The sequence below is a fragment of the Ornithorhynchus anatinus genome, chromosome 4, assembly GCF_004115215.2.
Source record: "Ornithorhynchus anatinus isolate Pmale09 chromosome 4, mOrnAna1.pri.v4, whole genome shotgun sequence".
Classification (NCBI taxonomy): Eukaryota; Metazoa; Chordata; class Mammalia; order Monotremata; family Ornithorhynchidae; genus Ornithorhynchus; species Ornithorhynchus anatinus.
This window is the reverse complement of record NC_041731.1, coordinates 5,148,650-5,171,671: the sequence shown is the minus strand read 5'-3', so window position 1 is coordinate 5,171,671 and position 23,022 is coordinate 5,148,650. Positions and strand designations below refer to the sequence as shown.

The window sequence follows — 23,022 nt, the reverse complement described above, 5'->3', positions numbered from 1 at the left end:
AGAATAATGGTCGAGATGTACATAGTGGGTTACAGAGAGGCTCAGTGGAAAGAGCCCGGGCTTGGGAGTCAGAGGTCATGGGTTCGAATACCCACTCTGCCCCTTGTCAGCTGTGTGACTGGTCAAGTCACTTCACTTCTCTGTGCCTCAGTTTCCTCATCGGTAAAATGGGGATGAAGACTGTAAGCCTCACATGGGACAACCTCATTCCCCTAGAGCTACTACCTAGAGCTTAGAACAGTGCTCTGCATGTAGTAAGCGCTTAACAAATACCAACATTATTATTAGACAGAAAGGTCAGTATGCTGAGGGAATATTTAGAAAGGCTAGATGGTACATTCCAGTCAGTGGTATTTAGTGAGTCCTTATGATGCGCATAACACTGTACTAAGCACCTAGAAGAGTACAAGTATGCACGATTCCTGCCCTGAAGGTTACAGACTAGGCAGGGAGACGGACATTAAACTAGATTGAAATTATGAGTCATTCACAACCATAAGGCTAACTTTCAAGAAGGCAACCATCACATCCCCTTTTTCTCCTCTCCCCTTGACTTCCTCTACAATGAGGGTGGCTATGAAACCAAAACAAAAAAAAACTCTTTGCTATTTTGGGTTCTACAGAGGAAGCTTCATCTTCAAATTGATATGTAAGTATCTACCCAATATTATTTTAGAACTCTGTGCCAAGACCTGAACACTTCACTTTCTCCTCTGGTTTCATGCCAAAAAGAGTGGGGAGGATTTAGTATTAAAAGATTAAGTGTTTGAAAAAGCTCTTCCCTTTCCTGCCACTCAGAAAGCAGCACCACAAGGTCTGAAGTATAGAAGAAATTGCCTGAAATTTGCAAGCATTCATTTTTGTTTCTCCTTTTCCTATAATTTTCTACTCTGCTGCTTCCTTCTCCCCTTTCTCTCTGCCCTTCTCCCCCTTTTCTCTGGGAAGCAGTATGGTCAAATGGAAAGGGCATGGGCCTCAGACTCCAGAGGACCTGGATTTTAATCCTGGTTCTGCCACTTATGTGACTTTGGGTAAGTCAATAATAATGTTGGTATTTGTTAACCGCTTATTATGTGCAGAGCAGTGTTCTAAGCGCTGGGGTAGATACAGGGAGAATTACGAGTATACGCAGCAAGTTTAATTTTTTTCTTCAGGAGGTGTGGAACCGATTTTAATGATTGGAAATCCATGATCATACAAGGAATTTACTATGTGACTTTGCTTGCTGACAACTCTCTAAATAATTTATTTTCTGGATTTACCCTCGCTACAGTTATAAACCCGAACAAATTGCTATAGATCTCTAAAACTTTTATTGACAATTTTACATGCTCAGCAGCCTAATTCCTTCTGTTCCAAACCCATTGGGCATTGCTGGTTTAATGGCTGACATTGACTTCTGAAAGACAAAGATCAATGGGCAGATCTTAGCATCTCCAGCGAAGACCTCTCTTCAGTGGGAGCAATGGCATTTACTGTGTCTCAGAGACATCTGTAATCCTCAGCAAATCTAGAGCAGGAGAAAAATACATCTTTTGAAGCTCTTTCATTCCTCCGTGTTTATTTCCATAGGGGACTGAGAGAAGGGAGGTTTCACGTTCGAGCTGTGGATAAATATTGGTGCATTAAAAAAAATACCAAATGAGACTGTCCAGATTTATGTCTTGACAGCCCGTCCCACTGCACTTAATGAATAATGGTTAATCGCTGTTTGAATCGTGGGTTATTTACTAGTGTGGCTTCATAAATCAGAAGCTGTTAGCAGAAATATTTATCATGTAATAAAGTCACTCGGCTTTTCTTAAAGCCAAATGTTTTAATAAAATTTAAGACATTCATATTCCAACATATTAAGCAAACATTCCTTTTGTCTGTACCAGGCAATCCCCACAGACCTTTATTAATCTCCGAGAGTGGCAGTTTCCAAGTTTAAAAAAAAAAAAAAAAAAGAAAAGGAAAAAACCCAGCATGTGCAAACGTAGCCACTGTCATGAAGCAATGTTCTCTTAATTATTAGTAAGACCTAAAACAGCAAGTGTATTTTATAGAGACTGAAGAAACCTTGTTAAAAGGGCACGTAGGGACAGAATGCGTCGAGTCATTTGGTAGGAATCACGCACCATAAAAATATAGGTTTTAGTGAAACAGTTGCATAAGCGTCTTCTCAGATAGAACCTCATTTTCGAAGCGAGAGCTTCATTTGGCTTATGTAGACATCGCCCAAGTCCAATTTAAAGGCAGCACTTAATGAGGTACGATCTCATATCTGAGATCACTATGTTGAGATTTGGGTCAAAGCAGGTCAAGAGGAATGAGGAACACAGCCCCGGAATGTGTGGAACTCTATCGGCAGGCTAGTGAGATGGAAATAGAAGAGCATGCAGTCCTTTTGCCTGTCAATTAATGGTGCTTTTCCCCTCCAAGGGCAGCATTTAGTACAGTACTCTGCACATAGTAAGCACTCGATAAATACCATTGATTAATTGACTGATATGCTTGGTAGTCATGAAAGGGCAGGAGGAAAGAGATGAGCGATCCCAGGAGCTGACACTGTGCTGTCAACCACTCGATTAATCACTCTCCCTCCTAAACCGTAAGTCCCGTAGGTCTAGCGTCTTGTACGATGGATTAAGAGATATGGACCTTGACTTCCAAGAGTTTACCATCCAACAGGGGAACCCTACAGACCCAAACCATTCACAAAATGCTATGGCTGTTGAAAGCTAAAGAATGGAAGAATAAATTGAATAGTATACATTACTATAAGCCTAGAATACTTTAAAGCGCTAAGGTGTTTAAACATCAGCAATCTGGGCTAAAGGCGGCTTCTTAAATAGATCGAGCTGAATCCTGACAATGGAAGGGGAGAGTCAACAGTCACGGCCCCAAGCCCATGATTGAAGGATTCTTCCTACCTCATTTCCCATAGCTCCAGGCCAGCTTTGACTGTGGTCCCTGGAAATAATGTAATTAGGACAAAGCAAACCAATCCATGTACACTGCAGTGGATTTCTGCCCTCTAGACTGTAAGCTTATCGTGGGCAGGGATACGTTTACTAACTTGGTTATATTGTACACTTCCAAGTATTTAGTACAGTGCTTGGCCCACAGTAAATACTCACTAAATAGGATTGATTCCACATGACGATAACCTCATAACGGAAGTGGTTTTGAGCACTGGGAGACAAGGAGACATGGGTTATTTTCCATTTTGAATTTTTGTCTCCAGAATTGAGAGGTGGGGGAAGTTTTCCTCCTTAGTGATGATGCCTACAGATGCGCTTCTTGGGTCCCTTCCTGACCCTCACCCTAAGAGGCCCTGAACAACTGTGGCTTATTTCTAGTGGCAAATCCCCAGATGAAAGGATATGGATTCCCTCTCTCGTTAGAGATTCTCCAATAGTCCTCAGAGGAGAAAAAAAGAACTCCGAGTTAACAATAACGAGTAAGTTGTAGGAGAAACAGAGGAGTGAATTTTCATAATAAAAAAGCCGAGAAAATGTCATTAGTCTGCAGGTGACAAACTCTTTTAACAGTCAAGTGTTAGCTTCAAGTCATCAAGCATGGGGTGCATTACCTTTAATATTAATGTTTCTTTTTCCAGGATGGGTCACTATTAATCATTCCTAATAAGGAGCTCATTATTATTAGATATATCTGTTCCTAATGAGCACTTATGAGGCTTCAGAACAAGCACTAATAAAACAGTGCTTAGCACATAATTATGGCATTTGTTAAGCGATTACTAACACCAAAAAAAAAAAAAAAGAAATATGGCTAGGAAGCAGCGTGGCCTAGCAGAAAAGAAATGGGCCAGGGAGTCAGAAGACCTGGGTTCTAATCCCAAGTTTGCCACTTGACAGCTGTGTGACCTTGGGCAAATCACTTAACCTCTCTGTGCCTCAGTTTCCTCATCTGTAAATTGGGGATTCAGTACTTGTTCTCCTTCCCTCTTAGACTGTGAGCCCCATGTGGTATGGGGACTGTCTTCAACTTGTCTTGTATCTACCCCAGTGCTAGGCTTACAGTAAGCACTTATCAAATAATATTTATTATTTTTTTAAGTTCTTACTCTGTTTCAAGCACTGGGGTAGAGTCAAGGTTTTTGAGATCAGATTCAATGCCTTGTCTTACCTAAGGCTCAGAAACAATTTATCCTCATTTTACAAATGAGGAAAGTGAGGCACAGAGCAGTTAAATAACATGTCCAAGTTCTCACAAGAAGGAAATGGTGGAGCAGCAACTAGAATTCAGATCTCCCAACTCCCATCCCTGACCTCTCAATACAGTCAGGTCTCCCTACCAGAGGTTTACATTATGTGGCTTAGGTAGAATGCTATTAAAAAATGAGGGATTGCTCTTCTCGCAACACACATTTCTTTTGAGTGTAACACAATCATGTGTGCAAGAAGAGATCTGGAGTAGGAAGGAAAGAGTTGTGTCCATTCGTATGACACTGTTCAAGACATGAGCAGCAGCATGAAACTTTTCCATGCTATGAAGTCCTCGAAGAACACAACTACCAGTGTTTTGGTAGCACTGACTGAACTTCAGATTGCACCTAAGAGAAGACTGATTAACCAGCACAGATTCGGAAAGCCAGGGAAGCAGCATGGCCTAATGAAAAGAGTGGGGGCCTATAAATCAGAAGACCTGGATTCTAATCCCAGCTCTGCCACCCACATGCTCTGTGACCCTAAACAAGTCATTTAACATCTCTGTGCCTCAGTTTCCTCATCCATAAAATGGGATTTCAATCATTGTTCTCTCTCCCTGCTAGACTGTGAGCCCCCTGTGCGGCAGTGTGTCCAACCCTATTATACTGTATCTAAACAGTTAGTACAGTAGTTGACAAATGCTTATCAAATATCACCTTTATTACTAAATGTGAAGTAAGGTTAAGAATTCTATGTAGCTTGAAATGGAAAATACAGAGTTTTCCTTAAAAAAGTAAATCCGATAGGAAACTTGATTGAGTAGGATCCTGGATGAATGAGGTTCAGGTGACTGTCCAGTTGACAGTGTGACGACAAGTACTATAATTATTACAAGCCACCAGGGAAAGCGGGGCAGGGACCACCAAACTCTGAAAGGCCACGTGTTGACAAGGTTCCATTTTTTCCCCAGGCTGGTAATTGTCCCTTCAAGAAACCTGCTCTTTTTGCAAAGGGCATCTGCCTAAATGGTGTCAATTTTTCAAAAATACTTCAGCCCTTTTCTCAAATGTAAAAGTGTGTGCACTTCTTCCAGCACCAAAGGCAAAATATCCTTGTCATGATTCAGGATCATTAAATATTTCTGAAAAATATCTACGAAAAAAGAGTACCATAGAGATAGTAGATGTGATTTTGGCCTTCAGCAGTGCTTTTGAACAGTGCTGACTGGGGTTTTCCTAGAGGCATATCATCACACTCTGTTATCAAATAGCCCTGATTTACTCCCTTTATTCATCCCCCCTCCCAGCCCCACAATACTCACATATCTGTAATTTATAATATAATATTTATATTAATGTCTGTCTTCCCTTCTAGACTGTAAGCTCACTGTGGTCATGGAATGTGTTTGTTATATTGTACTCCCCCAAGTGCTTAGTACATTGATCTGTACACCTTGAGCACTCAAATATAAGTTGACTGAATCAGTCAGTCGATGGTATTTAAGCACTTTGTGTCCAGAGGACTGTACTAACTTCTTGAGGGAGTACATAAAATAGAGTAGAGTTTTGGGTTTTTTGCCAGATATTCACAGAGATTTTTTGCTGATTCCTTCTGGAAAGGCTACTGGGGAATATGGTCAATTGGGAATAACCCAAATCACAGTGTGGTTTAAGACCAAAGAGCAGAACAGCATCTATAATCCCCAAAGCACAACAGATTCAGGAAAGCAGTGCAGCGCAATGGTTAGAGCACAGGCCTGGGAGTCAGAAGGATCTGGGTTCTAATCCCAGATCTGCCACTAATCTGCTGTGTGACCTTGGGCAAGTCACAAACCATAATTTTATCTCATTTGTAAAATGAGGATTAAGACTGTGAGCCCTATGTGGGTCATGGACCACATATAACCTGATTAGCTTGTAGCTATCCCAACGTTTAGTACAGTCTCTGACACATACTAAGCACTTAAATACCATAAAATTCCCCCAAAAAGGAACCACACCACCCACACTGTTTTCATTAACCTTACAAAAACGTTTGACTCCTTCAGCAGATCTCAGCTCTGGCAGTGGCTAAGTCAGCCTTTCAGAGGCCAGGGTCATATCGGTTTCACTAGATTTGTAAAGCACCACATGCAGACAGGTCAAACATGAAGGAAAATGCTTTAAAAGTGAAAACATCTTGTTTTTCCTGCTGGTCACATAGTAAAAATGCCTTGAGAAAGTGGGATTTTTATTATCTAGGGCAATTTCTGTGTGGAAATGGTAGGACTCTGAAAGCAAACTATCCATAAAAGCGACAGGCCAGAGTGAGAAAATTTGATTTTATGGAATAACATAGTCTGGCAAACCCCATGAATAATTCCCCTAGGGATTAAAAAATTGGTTTCAGTTTTATAGGTTTCAAATTTTAATGTTTGAACAACTTGATGACAATCTGAAAAAAAAAAACTGGATCTTGAGCATTTTGTCATAAGTCTGAAACAAAACCACTGCAGAGAGAAAAATCCATTACTAATGATGTGTCCACATTTGGACAAAGCTAAGAATGATAATAATATAGTTTTATTATATGAGCCATCAAATCCACCACAAAAAACAATGGACTCCATTACTAGGGTTTCGGTTATGGAATAGGACTTCTTGAACTTTGGATTTACAATAGATTTACATAGTCTATTCATTTTCCCTTCCTTCCTTTGGTGTTAAAAGCTGTGTGGATGTTTTCCTTCTGCTTCTTCTATGCATATCTGCCTGCCTTCCCCATTAAATTGTATACTTGTTCTCCCAAGCATCTAGTACAGTGCTCTACCCACTACTGGTGCTCAAACACACTGAATGATTAAATGATTGAATGATTAAATGGTGGATAAATAGGATTTTTGCTTTATATTTTACCTTGACTTATAAGAGCAGGAGGGGAAGCCTCACTTGAAGCATGGACAGTGGCTCTAGCTTGGGAGTCAGGAAGGTCACTTCATGTATAGGTACATTTCTAGTTTTCCTCCTTCTGAAATCTCTGACCCTGTCCTCTCCCCAGCTCCTCCAGGAAATCTCTCAATTCCCACCACCATGAGTCATATCAACCCAACAATCACCCTCACATTTTTATATTTATCCTTTTCCTCAGCACCTGTGGTATTCAAGTGTACAGTCAATGGTTTATTCTGATTCATTCTCAATTTCATCCTGGCATATTTGCCCTACTTTCTATCAGGCACTCCATTGTTTCTACTGTTCCCACTATTTATGAGTATTTCAATAACTGTCCCCCCACTTTTAGGTTGTATACTCCTTGTGGGCAGGAACATGTCTACTACTTTCTAAACAAAAATATTTAAGCAGATATAAAGCTATCAGAAGGGACACAGTTCCTGCCCCATAAGGTGCTCACAAACTTTTATCCCCATTTTAGATGAAGAACTGAGTCACAGAGAGGCTAAATGACTTGCCCAAAGTCACGCAGCAGCCCAGTGACAGAGCTGGGACTAGAACCCAGATCTCCTGACCCCTGGAGCTTCACTCTTTCCTCTGGGCACAATGCCAGGCAAGATAGGTTGCCGCCACTGGACTGCTAGTGAACTTGACAGGCACTGACTCTACAAAAAGTCTCTAGAAAGGAAAAAAAAAAGTTCCATTCATGATTATGAAAACGAGTTTCCTGGATTGAAAAGCAGAAGAGGTCTTGAACCTTTTCCCCACTTGAAACCCTTGAGAGTAACTCATTTTTGCCATGTGCAGTAGTTTTGCTAGGCTGTAGTGACTTTGACCATAAATGAGTTTTGCATGTAAAAATCTTTACATGCAAGTTGCCAATACTGCACCCTTACCTGTCTACTCACTTGCCGTGCTCTGGATACCAGCAGAATCATGATTGGCAGGGACTACAGCATGCTGTCGGTATTGGACAGACCATTAGTAGTAAAATCAAAGTTCTCCGGGCTTAAGTCTTTGTAACTGGACCAAGACCTGTCATGGGCTATGAGGGGAGATGCCACAATCAGCAGCAGCCTCCAGGAAATCGTTTGCAGGACAAATGAAAACAACTACACCAGAGATTGAACAATCAGTGCTTTAATGTTCACCCCAACCCCACAGCATTTATTTATATCCTATTTCCCCTATTTGTAATTTATTTTATTGTCTGTCTCCCCATGTAGACTACCAGCTCTTTGTGGGTAGGGATGGTGTCTACCAACTTTATTATACTGTACTTACCCAAGAGCTAAAGATGGTACTCTGAATCTGGTAAGCACTCAATTATCACTGATTGATTAAACTGAATCCAAGTGTCCCTATTTTATTTATGAATTTCTTCCATCTTACCTCCAATCGGCCTCTGCAAAGCAGTTGACAGATGTTTCTCTTTAATGGTATTTGTTAAGGGCTTAATGTGTAAAACACTATTCTAAGCAGTGGGGTAGGTACAAATTAATTAGGTCAGACACGGTTCCTGTCCCACATGGGGCTCACAGTTTAACTAGGAGGAAGAACAGGTATTTAATCCCCATTTTACAGTTGAAGAACCTGAAGTACAGAGAATTTAAGTGACTTGTCCAAGGTCACACAGCAAGCAACTGGCTGAGTCTGCATTAGAACCCAGATCTGACTTCCAGGCCTGTACTTTTTCCAGTAGTTCATGCTGCTTTTTGCCTTGAAAAATCACTTATTTGAGCACTAGCCACAACTGGTGGCTTCGTGGTCAATCTCCCCTTCATGATCATGTGCTCCACATAGTCCCTGACAACAGGAAGCTCAGACTTCCAAAAGTAGTAGTGTCAAAAATTTGGCTCACAAATCACACCTACCCTGAAAGTCCTTATATCTTTCTGCTCATGACTGGTGTCCCACTGAAACACCATAAGAGGGAGAGAGGAATGGGCCACTTTATCCCTTCCTTCAAATTGTTCCAGTTTTGTATAGGACAGATGCCACAGAAAGGAGGATTGGAGCAAGAGGTAACTCTAAAATGCTCCAGACACTAAATGGAGCTGGCCCCCTTCTCCAGTGGAATGGGGGACGATGTGTGCTAAGAAATTCCCTCTGCATTCTACGCTTGCTTTCATTTCTAAACACAGATTAGGAAAATGGGCAGCACTCAAAGAGGGACATGTACACTATGCTCCTGAGAAACCTTCACTGCCACGAGTTATTTTAGCTTACTAGACAGTTTCTAGAGGGAAGTGTAAAAATTGGTGTCCTATACTATTGGACAGGAAAAGCACAATAGAAATAACACCCAATATGGAAATACCCAGATTTATTAGTGAAAATGGACCCAAACATTGGCACCAGTTGTTTTTTCAAGGACAGGAAGATTATTGAAGTCCAGATATCACTGCCTTGTCCCCCATTACTTTATTCTTATATTCTTGGTCAAAAAACAATGTAGCACATGCAGACTTTAATTTTAGTTTAATTATCCCTATAATAATGTAGATATAGAGGGAGTATTACAGAATTTTGGGTCACCTTGGCTTTCAGAGCTACTCTGGCTCATTTTGAGTTTGAGAGGAAATCTTGAGAGGTTCTACAAAAGGACTATGGGTAAAAATCTGTAGAATATTTTAGGGTCTAACTCCCCTGACCCCTGATAGATTGGAGGCTCTTTGAGGACAGAGATCACAAGTAATTCCATTGTGTTCTCTGAAGTGTTTCATATAGTACTCTGCACCTAGTAGGTGCTCGATAAATGCTATCGCTTGAATAACATTTATTCAAAGCTACTGCCCTGATTCATTCCAACCAAGGCCAAGCATGTTCCTAGCACTGTCTCCACAAAATGATATGACTGTCTCCTCTGTAGATCAGAGCCTGATTTTTGAGGTGGAACTCTAGTTCTAGTTTCCTGGGGGTGAGGTGTCTATAATTGGGAGAAGAACACTTGTGCCATGATACACTGATGGGAAGCGATTAGTCAACCGCATTCTATTATTAGAAAGAGGACTCTGAAGTGGAAATAGAGGGGAAATGGGGTGCCGACTCCACCAGTCATTTGGAATGGGCCCATTCCCTGGGAAGGCACTTCTCATTTAGTGCAGATATCCTTGACAAAGTTTTCCAACTCCTTTATCCATTGGCTTCTGCTTGTACCCATACTCCCCTTTGCATTGTCTATGCTCTTGGTAGTGTTTTGCTACTCACCCCGTCCCCTCAGCACTCAGAGAAGCAGCATGGCCTGGTGGAAAGAACATAGGCCTGGGAGTCAGAGGACCTGATTCTAATCCAGCTTTGCCAAATGTTTGATGTGTGACCTTGGGCAAATCACTTAACTTCTCTTTATCTCACTTCTATTCTCACTCCTACTTAGACTGTGAGACAGAGACTGTGTCCAACCTAATTCACTTGTATCTATTCCAGCGATTAGAAAATTCCAAGCACTTACTACAGTGCTCTGTCCATAGTTAGCGCTCAATACTATTGAACAGTGTTTGACACATAGTAAGTGCTTAACAAATACCATTGAAAGTGTACATTTTTTATAATCTACCAAATCCTCTTTCTGTATTTTAATGTCATCACCCCCCATAGACTCTAAATTCTTCGTGCGCTGAGATCGTGTCTATCCACTTCACTGTATTATACTTTCCCAACAACTCAGAACAGTGCTCTGGGCAAAGTAAGGTTCAAACTGTAAGCAGGGAATGTGCCTACCAACTCTTAAAATTATGTTGCACTCACCCAAGCATTTAGTACAGTGCTCTGCAAACAGTAAGCAGTCACTAAATATGATTTTTTTGGGGGGGGAGGGGAGGAGGATGAAAACCCTCAGATCTCTGCTTAGTACGGTACTCTGTACACATTAAGGGTTCAAGAAATGATGAGACCTTCCCCATAAAGCTGGAAGTAGAGTTCAGACGACTCTGGAGGCCATTCCCCCGTCTCCCCCATAATGTGGATATTTATGGACCTGATATCTTATTAGAGGATGAGAAATGGGGACAGGATAAATGAAGCTTATCTCCCCAAGCTTGGTCAGGGAACACACCTGCCAACTCTGTTGCGTTGTACTCTCCCAAGAGCTTAGTATAGTGATGGGCCCACAGTAACCGTTCAATAAGTACCATTGAAAAATTTATTGAAGCTTTCTGGGAAAATGTCTCAACTAAGGAAATGGATTTGATGTCACTTATTCCAGGAGAGTGTTCCAGAGAATAGTTACCATCTGTTAGTTTTTCCAGGTACCTGAAAAGACTTTTGTCCATACTGCAGAATCGCTGACATTAAAATCCTCATTTGCCGTCTCCCTGCACAAAGAGGAAGGGCTGAAAGGATATAGAGACCATGCTTCCTCCTCCCTGGGTTGAAGAGGATGGTATTTGCGTTGAGGGAAATGAGCTGACATTTCCCATCATTGGTGGCTAGCTTTCCTTCCTCTTTTAGGAGTGAAAGCATGTGTACTGCCTGAATATTTGGTGATTGCTCAGATATGCCCATGAAAAACAAACATGTTTCTTGGAAAAACTTGAGTGAATTACATCTGGAGTGAGTGGAAATGATGGCAAAGTACTTGACTCCCATCAGCTATCTCTGGCACATGTATTGATTTAAATCCCATCCTCAGAGCACATATGTACTCTTTTTATTCAGTTGTACATTTGGTTATTTAAATTACCGTTTGTAAATAAAGTTCATCTCTGGACTGGAAGCTTGTTGTCAGAAGTGAATGTGTTTACCAACTCTTACATTTTACTCTAAGCTCTTAGCACAGTGCTCTATACACAGTAATTGCTGATACCACTGATTGGCTGATTCTCCTGATAAGGTATAAGCTCCTTGTTGGGCAAGGAAAGTGTCATTTTCTTATTTTTTACTGCTCAAACTCTTTGAGCAGTACATGGCATCCGGAGAGAGCTCAAATAAATGCTGCTAGTACTAACTCCTTTTTTCTGCCACCTAGTATAAGATGATTACTGTGGTTTTCAAGCAAACAGGAATCCATCATCACTGACATCCGGGAAGAGCGAGTATGCCCCTTTCATCCTCCTAGACCGCAAGCTTGTTGTGGGCAGGGAATGTGTTATACTGTTAGATCATACTCACCCAAGCGCTTAATACAGTGCTCTGTACACAGCAAGTGCTCAGTAAATAAAATTTCCTCCATATTTCAAGTAGTCTATGTCTCCTTTTCTGCTTTTCTCCATTAGTTCCCCCTGCTGACCATTCAAACCCTCTCACTAGAATTCCTTCTAATCCCTGAATCTTCTCACCCCAAGAGGGGAACAGGGCAGGACTCATAAGCGGGCCACCGTTTTGGATGTCCCTCACCTCTGAGTCGAGCAAATAGCAGAAACCAATGTGAATTTATTTCTTGACCCTAATCCACCCCTTCATGGGAAGCATCCAAAGTGCAAATGTTTGCAAAAAAATTTTGTCAGGCAAAAAAAATATTAGGCTCAGAACACTGTATTTCCTCCCTCTGCACAGTTTGTTTAAACAGAGAAAGTGTTAAAGGTAGAGCAAAGTGGAAACCTGAGCAGGTGGGGACTATTGGCAGCCATTTATGAGGTTTTCTTTGGCAACCACCATCTTGCTGGAATATTTCTAATGGAAGACACACACCCACTCCCCACACTCAGGGATTCCAGTAAAATTCTTTTCCACAGATTTTTGGAGAAACAGTCGATAGGGGAGACTATTTATACTTTTAGAAATGGTAGCTATTTAAAGGACAAAAATATATCTGCCTAGCTCTTTTCATAGTCAAGTGCAGTTTAATGTATGTCAACGAATGTTCTCTAATACAGATTCAGCATATTTCTGTGGGTGAATTTTGCTATACCAAGATGCTGTTGCCTAAAGTTTCAGGCAAATAACCACAATTGGTTCATCCCATCTTTAAAACTGAGTCTGTCCATATGAGCACCTATTGTGTGTTGCCTTTGAAAAAGAACATTCATTAACATTCATTGTATTAGATGTCTCCTGGAGGTCAGCCTGCCTCCATCCTACCAGTTGGCCTTGCTAAATAATTATTTGCAATTTTTTAAGCTATTTGTTAAGCACTGTGTGTCAAACACTGTTCTAATCACTGGGGTAGATACAAATGAGTCAGGTTAGACACATTCTCAGTCCCACATGGGGCTCGCACTCTTGAATTCTCATTTTACAGATGAGGTAAAATAGGCACAGAAAAAAGTCAGGTGATTTGTTCGATGTTATACAGCAGACAAGTGGTGGAGTCGGGATTAGAACATAGGTCCTTCTGACTCCCAGGCCCATGCTCTATCCAGTTATCAGTATGGAATGAGACACTGTATATTGTAATGGTTTTGCATAATTAATATCATCTGGTTCCTTTTTCTTCTGCTGCAAGTGCATATGAGTTAAGAGCACAGGAGCCCAGACGAGTGATCAATATAGTTGGGAAGAGCAAGGAATCCCAAGGTCTCTCTCCCTTTGCATTACTACCTTATCAATTCTTTTCAGTATCACTATATTTGAATACAACATTTAAATTCCTAATTGGAATATTAAAGCTTCTTCATGTCTACAATTACCAATTGAACAAAATCTCAGAAAACAGTGGCATTTTTGAATATTCACCCACCTCACCTACACTAATGGTTTCTCATTCTAGACCCAATCAATATTATTAATTGAGCACTTAGTGTGCAAAGCACTGTACTAAGCACTTAGGAGAATACAATGGAAGAATATACAGAAATTCCCTTCTCACCGTAAGCTTACGGTCTAGTGCGGAAAACAATGTAAACAAATAACTGATTTTGTAATTCTATAAGTTAAAAATATTTTCATGCTAAGTTACACAAGTTCATCTTTTTCACCTTGTGACATAACTATAAGCCATATTTTCAACCTGGGCTTTAAAACCTTGTTGTGGATTCAGTGCTGTGTTTGCTCCAGGTACTTATTCACATTAAGTAGAAGAAAAATAATGATAATAAATAGTGCTATTTGTTAAATGCATACTCTGTTCCAGGCACTGTACTGAGCACTGATGTAGGTACAAGCAAATCAGGTGGGACCCAATCCCTGTTCCACATGGGCCTCACAGTCTCAATCCCCATTTTACAAATGAGGTAACTGAGGCACAAAGCAGTGAAGTGACTTCCCCAAGTTCACAGCAGACAACTGGCAGAGCCAGGATGAAAAACAAGCTCCTTCTGATTTCCAGGCTCGGGCTCTATCCTCTAGTTCACACTGATTCTCCACCGGAAGACACACCCCCTGCCCTTAAGGAGTTTACAGCACAAGACAAGGAGACAGGCCGAGGTGAAATGCACAGGTATAGTCAGTCATATTTACTGAGGGTTCACTGTGTTTTGAACTGTACAGCACTACAACAGACATTACCTGCCCAAGGTGAGCTTACAGTCTAGAGGGTGAGACAGACATTAATAGAAATAACTGCACATACAGACCCAACTGGTCATCATCAGTTACCAGAGTGATGTCACTGGTCAATAAGAAGGTCGGAGGGGGCTATACGGTATCGAACTTCCACGGCACTAAGGGATTAGGGGACAGACAAGGAGGAGATATAATCCCTCCCTTCAAGGGGCTTATTGTGTATGGTCCACATTCCATATTCACAACAATCTTAGAGTGTAGTGGGGAGACAAGCATTAATATAGTTAACAGATAGGTGCACAATGTACATACATGGGGTATTTCTTAAGCACTTACTAGGTCCTTGGCCCTGAATTAAGTACTAGGGTAGATACAAGATCATCAGAGCAGACACAGCCCCTGTCCCACACGGGGCTCACAGTCTTAACCCCCATTTTGCATTTGAGAGAACCGAGGCACAGAACAGTCAAGTGATTTGCCCAGAGGTCACCCGGCAAACAAGTGGCAGAGCTGGGATTGGAACCCCGCTCCCTCTGACTCTCAGGCCTGAGCTCTATCCAATAGGCACCACTGCTTCTGATGGATGTAAGGAGCAGTTTGGCCCCTCCAACTTGTGACAGCGGGGAAGACACACACGCAAAGACCTGGCCAGACACTGAGCGTGAATCACCTCACGTCCACCTTACTGCCCCCGTGTGTCATCAAGTCTCAGCCCTCCATGACCCTTGACCCCAGGGCCATTCACCCCAAAACCAGGCCTGATTTTACCCAGGACCAACCTCATCTTCTCCCAGTCCCCCCCCACCTAAATATGCTCCCCCTCCACAATCACACCCCAGCAAGAGAAGCTCTCAGCCTCCCAACTCTCTCCATCCCCCAGACACTATCAGAATCACAAGTCCAAGTCCTCAGCAAAGTCATCACCACCCCAGACCGCTCCCCACCTTTCCAACCTCCCAACAATGAATATACACACACACACACATCGCTGTCAATATCACAACCCATCAGCCAACCCCAGTAATGCACAATGTAAATACACAAACACCACTACTGCTATAACCGCTTAATATTATGCACCCCTCCCTATTTCCACACTCTTCATCGCCTCCCCACCACCCCTTCAATTATATTCACATTTAAGTCATTTCTGCAACCCAGGAATCAACCCAACCCCCTTTCCACGGGTCCAACCCTCACCGTCATGATACAATAGGCATCAGCAGTCCCAGCCCCACCCTTAAACAAAGATGGAGGAATAGCTGAAGCAGCCAGAGCCCCCTACTCACCAGAGCCCTGGGTGGGCCACGTTCTGTCTCCTTTCCATGGGTAAACTAAGCTGGTCACCTCCTCAGGAGCCTTATACAGTGTAGGGAAACTCCCAGCAACCTCTGAGGCCAAGAAGGGGCAGTGTCTCCTGACCCTAATTAAAGACACCTGTTGTACTTCAATGCATTACGCTGGTTAGCGGGGCAAATCCAACAAAATTGCATTCGCAAGAAAAACAACTGCAGGAAAGAAAGAAAAAACATAATTAGTTGAGATAAAGAATACATTTGATCAATCAATAATATTCAGTGAGTGTTCACTGTGTACAGAGCATTCATTTATGCGATCGTACTTATTGAGGGCTTACTGTGTACAGAGCACTTTACTAGGAACTTGGGAGGGTGCAGTATATCAATGAACAGACGTGATACATACTAAGCTCTTGGAAGCATATAATGGAGCTGGTAGGCATAATTCATACCCTCACGGAGTTTTAATCTAGCTGTCATCTAACTTTCCTGGGTGCAGTCTTCCTCTCCAGTAGTTTTGCATGAAATTATGCAACATTACAATGAGAAAAAAGAAAGGAAAGAAACGGTCAGAGCATATGTTGGGAGTCCTTGAAGTTAACATTTTTTTATACTCTCTCATTTAATGACGTTTTCGTTAGAGGGAATAGTGGAACATTTGGAATAATCAAAGAAAATTACACCTGTCCTTTTGGGCAGTGCTAATTCAGAGGATTTAGGTTCTCTGATTAAATCCTCTTTGAATTTTATCCTTATTCCACAAAAAGCAAGGTTTAAAAGTGGTTATTGTAAGGACTGGAGATCACAAAGAAACCATGTAGTAATTAGTGGTGTTTATTAAGTGTTTACAATGTGCCAAGAACTAAGCTAGGCATTGGGATAAATACAAACAGATCTGACACAGTCTCTAACCCATAGGGGGCTGAGAGTATAAGGGAGAGGGAGAAAAGGGGTTTTTATTTCCTTACTAAAGATGAGGAAACAGGCACAGAGAAATTCAATAACTTACCTAAGATCACACAGCCGCGAAGTGGCAGAGCTGGAATTAGAACCCAGGACTCCTGACTCCCAGTCCTATGCTGCATTCACTAAGAAGCAGCGTGGCACAGTGGAAAGAGCCTGGGCTTGGGAATCAGAGGTCGTGGGTTCTAATCCCACTCTGCCGCTTGTCTGCTCTGTGACTTTGGGCAAGTCGCTTAACTTCTCTGTGCCTCAGTTACCTCATCTGTAAAATGGGGATTAAAAACTGTGAGCCTCACATGGGCCAACCTGATCACTTTGTATCCCCCAGCACTTAGAACAGTGCTCTGTATATAGTAAGCGCTTAACAAATACCACCATTTTTTTTAAATTTTTATATTTCTCTTCTAGATCCAAGTAGTCTAACGAGAGCACAGGGTACAGCTTTGCTGGTGGCAAAGTGGTCTATTGGAAATAGCATGGGCTTGGGAGTCAGAAGACCTGAGTTCTAATCCCAGCTCTGCCACTTGTCTGCTGTGTGACCTTGGGCAAGTTATTTCACTTCTTGTGCCTCAATGACCTCATCTGAAAAATGGGGATTGAGACTGTGAGTCCCACGTGGGACAGGGACTGTATCCAACCTGATTTGCTTGTATCTAGGACGTTCTACAGTGTCTGGCGCATAGTAAGCACTTAACACATGCCATTATTAGTATTATTGCTCCGTCCATCAATATTGGTATTTGTATTTGTTAAGCGCTTACTATGTGCCAAGCACTGTTCTAAGCGCTGGGGTAGACACAGGGGAATGAGGTTGTCCCACGTGGGGCTCACAGTCTCAATCCCCATTTTACAGATGAGGGAACTGAGGCACAGAGAAGTTAAGTGACAGTAGGGTTCAATTAAGCCCTCTAAGTAGTTTTGACGGTCACCTCTTCGAACCATGTTCTTTACCCCATTGCGGTACAGGATTGTCAACAACGAGGCACTGAAAAGCAAGCTGTCCTCTCACTAGCACTGAAACAACGTTCACTGCATCGTTCATCCAGTTACTTGGGACCCATGTTAATCAATCAACTAATTACTGGTATTTTTTGAGTGCTTACTGTGTGCGCAGCACTGTATTAAGCACTTGAGAGAGTACAGTGTTAAAAAACTGAGCACTGGTGTTGATCTCGAGTAATTTACACTCTAAAATGGAACCAAGCTAGGCAAACAATCAATGTAAATTTACCCAAATAGCTTGTAAATTTCTTGAAGGCTGGGATTATGTATTTTACCTTCACTGTGCACTTCCAAGTACTTAGTACAGTGCTCTGCACATAGTAAGCACTCAATAAATATTACTGATTGATTGATTCCAAACTTCTGTTACAGGGCTCCACATTCAGTAAATGCTCATTAGAAAAACAGTCACAAGGATTTATAGAAGGGGAGAGCAAGCAACCAATTTTGCTGGAGAACTGGAGAATGGATCATCAGAAGAGACTTCTGGGAAGAGGCGGGCCTTTGGATATGATCACTAAAAGACATTTTCACATATTCTCTTTGGAATGAATGTGGGAGAAAATTTGCACTGCAGGCTCCTTTGCCAAAAAATTCAGTTTTCATGTTAGAGCTGTGGGAGTTTTTTTTCCACAAAGTTGTCTTTTCTGTTACCTTACCGAGCCAACGGATGCCAAAGCCTAATTCATGTGTGGCATTCCAAAGAGATCTAGTTACAGAAGGCTTCTAAAAATAATGAGTGTTACGGGAATTATCCGTTGCCTTCTCTTTCTTCCATTTTCTCTGCCACAATGATTAATTCACTTCACAATCATATCATGCTATTCTCTGAGCTCTTAGTTACCCAGTTGTTTGGAAGCAGCCAGTCACTAACAGAGGCAAGAGGAAAAATTGGAGGAGAGCTAAGGGGCCTTATTCTCCCTGTAGCCAGAGTTCAGCTCTGACAGCTGATTCAGACATCCACTGAACAGCTGACAGGATGAGGCCCACAGCTGCTAAAAAGCACAAAATTGAACCATTTAGTCTTCTTATGGTATTTGTTAAGCACTTTATATGTGTCAAGCATTGTTTTAAGAACTGGGGTAGATAATAAAATAATCTGGTTGGACACAATTCCTGTCCCACGGGCGGGCTCCCAGACTGAATCCCCATTTTACAGATGAGGTAACTGAGGCACAGAAATGTTAGGTGACTTTTCAAAGGTTAAATAGCAGACAAGTAGCATAGGCCACATTAGAACCCGGGTCCTTCTGACTCCCAGGCCCAATCGTTTGCCACTAGATCTGCTTCTTAAGATGACAGTATCTATTTCAGTACCTATTAACCAGGAACCAGTAGAAAATACAGTGCTAGTAGTAAGAAAATCACTATTGTATACACTGCCTGATCCTAAGTGTGATTGCTTCTTTATTTAGTTCACCTAAGATCATGTAGTTCGGAACAAAGGGGTGATAACATTCCCTGCCCAATACACTAGAAAGGCAGAAACAGGCATTCACTTAATTGTATTAATTAAGCACTTACAGTGTGCAAAGCACTGTACTAAGCACTTGGGAGAGTACAATGTAACAATAAACAGACATATTCCCTTCCCCCAAAAAGCTTAGTCTAGAGAAAATACGTGCAATTATTTATGATTAGTCAGAGTAAATAATTGAATGTAAAATTAAATCAATATATACATAGGCAAAGGTACATTAGCATTAATGAAGTCATCTTTCATTTATGATAGGGGATGATGGTAATGACAGGCCAGAATTGGGGGATTTAGTATACTCTTTCCAGTGCTTAGAAAAGTGCTCTGCACACGGTCTTGTCATATGCTGTCAAGTTATCTCCGACTCATAGCGACTCCATGGACGCAGCTCTCCCAAAACGCCCCTTCTCCATCTGTAATTGTTCTGGTAGTGTAGCCATAGAATTTTCTTGGTGAAAATACATAAGTGGTTTACCATTGCCTTTTCCTGTGCAATAAACTCCAGTCTCCACCCTCAACTCTCTCCCTTGCCGCTGCTGCTCAGCAGAAGTGAGTTTTGACTTGTAGGAGGTTGCCTTCCACTCGCTAGCCACTGCCCAAGCTAGGAATGGAATGGGTATGTCCATGCTTGATTCTCCCTCCTGCTGCTGAGACTGGTAGAGTACAGGAAACTCTCCAGGCGCGATCCTGAGAGGGGCTGCACACGGTAAGCGCTCAATGAATACGACTGACTGACTGACTGACCGAGCGGAGGTTCTTATCCTTCTTGTGGAGAGAGGGTGTTTCTGCTCCATCAGAATATGAAGAACCTGAAAAATGTTAATGGATCCCCAAGTCACGGGGAAGGGTCCGCAAAGAGTCTTGTCTGCCTGTGTTCCGCACTGAAGTTCCCCGTAGTCGTTCTAAGTTGTTTTTCTTTCTTCCCTCTCTTCTTGAAGAGATCTCTTAGGTTATATGAATGGTGCAGAGACATCTTCAGGCATCATAGAGAAGTCAAACCGTGACTAAGTGGCCGGAAGAGTTGCGGATGGTAGCGAGGGAAAGATTGATCAGTCATCACGTCTCTGCCTCTGATCACGAAGGAATTTCCCTCGCGGAGTATAAGTACATCCTCTTGGTTCTGGGTGAAATGTTTTTGAAACTAAACAGAGAGGGATATTTCCCTCACTGGGGGAAAGTTGGATGCCAGCAGGTCATAGAACCAGGGTGGTCTATTGGATAGAGCATGGGCCTAGGAGTCAGAGGACCTGTGTTCTAATTCCAGCTCCACCACTTGTCTGCTGTGTGACCTTGGGCAAGTCACTTAACTCTCTGTGCCTCAGTTCTCTCATCTTCAAAGTGGGAATAACTGTTCTCCCCACTCCTTAGACTGTGAGCTTCAAGAGGGGCCTGATTAACTTGTATTTACCCCAGGGTTTAGTACAGTGCTTGACACATAGTAAGTGCTTAATACCACAGATATTATTATTCAACGGCCTAGCTAATCTGCCTCTCACCCACAGTTACATGTAATAAATCTCTCTTTGTTTTTTCTCATGGAAACTCCTTGGTCCCTGGGACGCTTTCCTTCAGAAGAGAACGTGCATTTTTTCTCCTTCCTCTGAGCAGGATTTTCTCCTCTTCTGTCTCATTCTCATTTGTGTGGAATAGGATCGGTTTTTGCAGGTAGCCTGGTCTCTGGAACTCCTCCAGCTTTTTCTCTGAATACTATTCAGTTCCATTCCAGTGTGGCGCAGTGGAAAGAGCACGGGCTTTGGAGTCAGGGCTCATGAGTTCGAATCCCAGCTCTGCCACTTGTCAGCTGTGTGACTGTGGGCAAGTTACTTAACTTCTCTGTGCCTCAGTTCCCTCATCTGTAAAATGGGGATTAAGACTGTGAGCCCCACATGGGACAACCTGATTCCCCTGTGTCTACCCCAGCGCTTAGAACAGTGCTCTGCACATAGTAAGCGCTTAACAAATACCAACATTATTATTCCATTTATTTCACTTGTATTTACTGAGTACTCTCTATATGCCTATCATTCTACTGGGTGCCTACAGTGTCTGAAGCACTGTCCTGGAAGCTTGGGTGAGTATAATTAAAAAATAATAATAATAAAAAATAAATGAATAACATAATTTTAAAAAGACAGGATTCCTGAAAATCAAGAGTCAACAACCTAATGGGGGAGATGGAAAAACATAAATTGTATATGTACATTGAGAGATTGAAGAATATGGATAGAACTGGCAATAAGAAGAGTGTGGGAAAATGAAATAAATTGGTAAATATGTAAATTGGTATGCCATGATCAGTGGTGATGTAAATTAAAGAGTGCCTCCCTCTCTTTCATCCCGTTTCTCCCTCTCTTCTTTTTTCCTCCTTCTTTCCTTTTCTCATTCTTTTATCTCTCCTTTCCACTTTCCACTCAACTCTTATTCATTTCCCCCTCTTTCTTTCTCCTTTCTCCCCTCCTTCCCTCTCCTCATTTTCCCTTCCCATTCCATTCTTTTTCTTTCTTTCCCTTATTCCTTCCCCTCTTACCGCCCCCCCCCCCGCCCTTCTCCCCTACCTCTTTGATTTCCCCTTCCCTTTTCTCTGTCTTCTCCTCCTCCCCAACCCCAGAATTCTGCCCCCGTTTAATTCTCATCCCTCTTTGGGACCAGACTTCTCTTCATCTTCCTTCCCCCGGTCTTTTTACCCATACTTAGCGGTTCCTTCCATGTTGTTTTCGAGAAGAGTTTTCGGGCTACTGAACTGGGCAGTTTAAACATCTGCAGAACAATTCGCTAGGCCCATGAGTAATCTTTAGTGAAGACCATTTGCTTCTCCATCATAATCATTACTGTTAAATATTCTCACAGGTGCCCAAATGTCCCTAAGGCACTCAGAATGCCTGATTGCTGCTCTGCATCCATTTCTAGAATGAGGCAGATAATGCACTTCAGGGTTCAATACCATCCTCTCTCAATCCTTTAGTCTTTTAGTCTTAGACGCATTTACAGTACTTTCTGGTGGCTTAATGAAAGCCAAATGTCTAGAAAATCGCAACCCACTAATAGAAGAGCCTTAGCTGTTACTGACTTGAGATTGAGAAGTAGCTGACAGCTTTTCATGGTCCTTCATGCCAGCCAGAAGTATAGGCCAAAGCAATTTCCTACTATCAATTTCACAGAGCCCAAGTTTATGTTGTCTGTAATAGCACTTTCAGAGCTGTAAACAATAAGGGAATGAGGGTTTCCATAGGTTAGTGAATGTATAGTATTTTCGAGGTGACTTTTGCACAAGAGGCATTTTCACCTGGTTAGACATCATTTTGGTGTCTTCATTTGCTCTATAATGAAAATTGTTTTCAGCAAACCCAATGAAATTTGATGATTTTTCTTGGAAACCCCAGACTAATCTCAAAAAGGATTTCAGAAGTCATTAGCCCCTATACGTACATGGGATGAGCCTGATTAACCATCATCCACTCTCTATAGCTCTCCACTGCTGGCCTAAATCTCCTCGACCATCTACTGCTCTCCATATCTCTAGGCTCAGTAAATGCAAACATCTACCTGGAGCAAACCCTTGAAATTCAGTGGTTGCGGAGCTACTGGATACGGAACACTGTACGCTAAGTACTTGGGAACATTCAATACGCGTACTCTCCCAGGCTCTTAATACAGTGCTCTGTGTAGAATGAGCACTCAATAAATATGATTGAAAGTACGGGCTTGGAATACGTCTGATAGATTTTTGTGTCGTACCCTCCCAAGCACTTAGAAGAAGCAGCGTGGCTCAGTGGAAAGAGCTTGGGCTTGGGAGTCAGAGGTCATGGGTTCGAAGC

The 23,022-nt window shown here is 42.1% G+C and overlaps 1 long non-coding RNA gene and 1 other non-coding gene across 3 annotated transcripts; both read right to left on the bottom strand.

The window, feature by feature from the left end:
• Positions 1-1,294: 1,294 nt before the first annotated feature.
• On the bottom strand, positions 1,295-15,846 carry LOC114811068. Of its 2 annotated transcripts, none has more exons than XR_005659901.1 (2): positions 15,757-15,846; positions 1,295-1,510 (listed from the first exon to the last, which is right to left on the bottom strand). It is a non-coding gene; the product is annotated as an uncharacterized LOC114811068 (long non-coding RNA). The 2 variants fall into 2 exon arrangements; XR_005659900.1 differs by lacking the exon at positions 15,757-15,846 and adding an exon at positions 7,984-8,125.
• A 3,920-nt stretch (positions 15,847-19,766) lies between these two features.
• On the bottom strand, positions 19,767-19,904 carry LOC114811752. The gene has a single exon (XR_003759448.1). It is a non-coding gene; the product is annotated as a small nucleolar RNA SNORA7 (small nucleolar RNA).
• Between the last annotated feature and the right edge of the window lie 3,118 nt (positions 19,905-23,022).